This window comes from Mesoplodon bidens (genome assembly GCF_964165515.1).
Source record: "Mesoplodon bidens genome assembly, contig: HAP1_SCAFFOLD_197, whole genome shotgun sequence".
Taxonomy (NCBI): domain Eukaryota; kingdom Metazoa; phylum Chordata; class Mammalia; order Artiodactyla; family Ziphiidae; genus Mesoplodon; species Mesoplodon bidens.
This window is the reverse complement of record NW_027672364.1, coordinates 350,655-355,043: the sequence shown is the minus strand read 5'-3', so window position 1 is coordinate 355,043 and position 4,389 is coordinate 350,655.

Genomic DNA, 4,389 nt, shown 5'->3' with positions numbered 1-4,389 from the left:
ACCATCCCTTTGAGTCCTACCTAACTTTCAGCACAGACTTAAATGATGATATTGTTTATTCATGTTCCATTCATTCTTTATACTTCACTGCCTTTAAATATGCAGGGAATCACGGAGTTGAATTGTCTTGATAGACTTATACTAATTGCCCTATTGCAGATTTGTTGAGTATGGATACATATACAAATAGGATGCTGTTGGGGAGTTTAACTATAATTAACAGTGGGTTATTATACTATATGGCATATAAATAGAGAAAATATGCTAAATATTATATTATAATATATTAAATAATCCTTATATGCGTATATATATATATATATCTGAAATGCAAATATATCCATATAGATTATATATAGTATATATGAAATTGATAATTGATACTGATAAATATCAATTGTATAGCTTGCTATAGATTTGTATAGTAAAATACAAATTTCCATAAAATGTGTGCTCTTATACTCATTACTTTGGAATAAATTTCACATTTTCTTTTATGCTCAGAAGTAAAGGAAAAATATTGATACAAAAATCTAAAGATACTCATTTCATTTTGTTTGAAATCATATTATCTTATTCAAGAAAATGTCATAGATAAAGGATATGCAATTTTTCATGGTCCTTAGTATTCTAACAAAAAGAAAGGTAAGTAAGGCTCCTTGATACTCAATAGTGAATAGGTTCAGAAGAATGAAAATACTGAACAGGTCATGAGGCGTGACTTGGGATCTAACCTATACATAGTACTGACTCCTAACTACAGTATCCATGAAACACTTTGTACATGTCATGATCAAGTTCAGACAGAGACCCCTTTGTCACTCATAATTCAAGGATTATTTAGAATTGTGTTGGGAGATCCCTGGGACAGAAGATTTTTGATATGCATGGTGGTTAAAGTAGTTTTGAAAAAAGTGTGTGGGAAAGGAGGTAACAAAAAGTTAAAGAATATTTTTTATAAAATATTTTAAGCATACCATTTCATTTCAGATTTCAGAAGTAGAGAATATTATTAGAATAAAACTGAAATCCCAAACAACTAAAAGCAGTATAAAAAGGTCAAAAAAAGAATGTTTTGATCAATAAATCAAAAGTTTTTAGTGTATATTAGAGAATAACTTTGAAGCATAATTGGTCAAATTGCAATAGGCAAGTTTTTTGGTCTGTTTTCAAGCTCAGATACAAAGTTCTGAGTAATTCCAAATGAATTAACCAGTTAGTTAGGAACTATGAGGATCAGCATGAATGCTTCACATGTTTCCTGTACAAATACAGTTCAGAAGCTTGGATAAGAGAGATTCAGAGAGAAATAAAATAATTACCTTTCTTTATGATACTACTGACAAGGATATAAAGCTTTATATACTTATAAATAATTTGCCCAAAGCTCAAAACATAATAATTGCTAAAGTCACTTCAAGAAAAATAAGGAACTCTAAATCATTTAACTTTCAAAAAATATAGGTCATCTAAGTAAGCGTAAAAGACAGTGTGATGGAATAAAACAAATGTGAGAGAGTCGGGGGTGGGGGTGGGGAGGTGTGTGAATTTCAGACTGAAATTTGATTTTTAGAGTTTGATTTTTAGTTTCTCTACTTATTTATGTGGCACTAGGAAAAGTATTTACTTTCTTTGGGACACAGGTTTTTCCTCTCTAAAATAGTATTGAGAATACTACTTTGTAATATTGTTGTAGGCATTCATGTTAGATGTAAAGTCCCTTGCTCAGTGCTTTCTCACATAGAAAGACTTGATAAATGCTATCAATTATTTTGAACATAGAAAATTACTGGAAAAAAAACTAAACAGTAAACTTAGGAGATTTTCAATTCTTAAACACTCAATTATGTAATCATTTGCATTTAGGAAAATCTTGCTTATGATTGATTTATCTCCTCAATGACCAGGGAGATAATTTAGAAAGCCATAAATAATATTCTTTTGTCAAATATTTTCTGAATGTTTCATACCCATAGGAAATATAAATACTAAGGCAAGATAAAGTACAAGACGTGTCACATGGCAAAACTGCATATGGTTACTATCTACACTTAGGTACTCATAAGTTCCATAGTAATTTAGAATTTTTAAAGATGGTTTCACTATATGTGTAGAATGATCACATAGTACAGTTCTGATATGCTTCTATTCTTCCTTTTGCTTCCCTCACCCACATATACGCTATTCCAGTCTTATAAATAATATTTCACTCTGAACACCCCAAGTTATTTCACAACTTGTGCCTTTAATTATGCTCTTCCCTTGGCCAGGGATTCCTATCTTTACTATAGACTGTAAGCTACAAATGCGCCAGAATTGTCCTCTCCTTTGTAGGGCTCTACGTTCGCTATATGTCTAATAGTTGTATCATAAAATGAATGTCCCTCCAGAGAATCCCTCCTTATTTCTCAAGACTCGTCTCAAGACAAGGTTAAACGTCTTCACTGCCAAATCCTTCTCTCCTACATTTTTACAGCTCACTGTAGAATTATATACCTTATCCTTTGAGCTTTGAAAACATCCCATGTTTGCAACTAGTATAAAACTTAAGATCAACAGAATCCATTCAGAAGTGAGGATAGAAAGGGAGAAACATCATTAACCTCTTAGAACTCTCTCTAAAATAATTTTTAGTGATACACACAGCAGTTCTCAGATTCATAATTCTATAGCCCTGAAGATGTAGTACTGTGTTGTTGACCTGTCTTTAATAAATCATGATCCTCCTTGAATTAAAGTCCATGTAAGGTAAATTATAAAAATATACCAGAATGTTTCTGCATAGCTTTTGATGAAACCACACTTTTATAATAAATTGTAATAATTTAAATAGACCAGTTACTGTAGAATCCAAACAATAAAAACAGAATTATTACCCATGGAGTTTGAGCACTGCCATCTCCAAGTATCACAGATTTTCATGATTTTTTTAAAAAAGAAAATACCACCTAGTGTCCATCAACAGATGAATGGATAAAGATGTGGCACATATATACAATGGAATATTACTCAGCTGTAAGAAGAAATGAAATTGAGTTATTTGCAATGAGGTGGATGGACCTAGAGTCTGTCATACAGAGTGAAGTAAGTCAGAAAGAAAAACAAATATCGTATGCTAACACATATATATAGAATCTAAAAAACAAACAAACAAAAAAACTGGTCATGAAGAACCTAGGGGCAAGAGGGGAATAAAGACACAGACCTACTAGAGAATGGACTTGAGGACACGGGGAGGGTGAAGGGTAAGCTGGGACAACATGAGAGAGCGGCATGGACATATATACACTACCAAATGTAAAATAGATAGCTAGTAGGAAGCAGCTGCATAGCACAGGGAGATCAGCTTGGTGCTTTGTGACCACCTAGAGGGGTGGGATAGGGAGGCTGGGAGGGAGGGAGACGCCAGAGGGAAGGGATATGGGGATATGAGTATATGTATAACTGATTCACTTTGTTATAAAGCAGAAACTAACTCACCATTGTAAAGCAATTATACTCCAATAAAGATGGTAAAAAGAAAAAAGAAAAAGAAAAAAGAAAATACATAGCCAGTTAATGATTGCAAGTTGAGTTATTAGTAGGAAAAAGAAAATCCAGAGATTATAGAAATTCATCTAGTGAAAGGAAAATAGCAAAATAACGAAATTAACTAACTTACAATGTAATAGCAAACTGCTTAAAGTTTATTTTAAGCAGAATTTAAAACAGAACAACAAATCTCGATGTTTTCTGTTTTTCTAGATGTGTCATTAAAAAAAACATAACTTAATGCTTTTCTAGGTATTGAAAATGGGTCAAAAGTAGTTCTTTTGAAATTTATGGACATCACACATTTTGCAAATAGACCTGCTATTCCCCACTTGAGAGTAGAAAATGGAAGTAAAAATTCCTGGCTCTTGAAATCCTCTCATTCATTCTCTTTGGTTTTGTTCTTGACTGCATTAGCAACACGTCCCAGTTTATTATCGTCAGCTTCTATTTTTAAGATCATGTTGGTCAGAGTTTGTCACCGTTGGTCTCGGGGTTTTCTAAAGTGATTTACATCATATTTTCTTCCCTCCTCTGACTTTTATGGTTGTCTCACTCTCTCACTGTGACTTTTCCAGCCTGTGTAGGAAACAGCCTCAAAATAGTTTGAGAAGTTGTACTTCTAGAGGATTAGTGGGTCATCATAGCCATGTTTTCCTTCTTTGCCTGAAATTATATTTTTGACTGTAAACCTGTGGACATGGTGATAGGGATGACAGGAGAGAAGAGCCAATATTTATCAAAAACTGTCTGTGATACACACGACTTTTCCTTGGAGCCTCTCTTGATTTTCCATGTGAAGACAGCTTTTCTTTTATGGAAGTGAATATTATAGTTTGAAAACTGTAGCAAATCCCA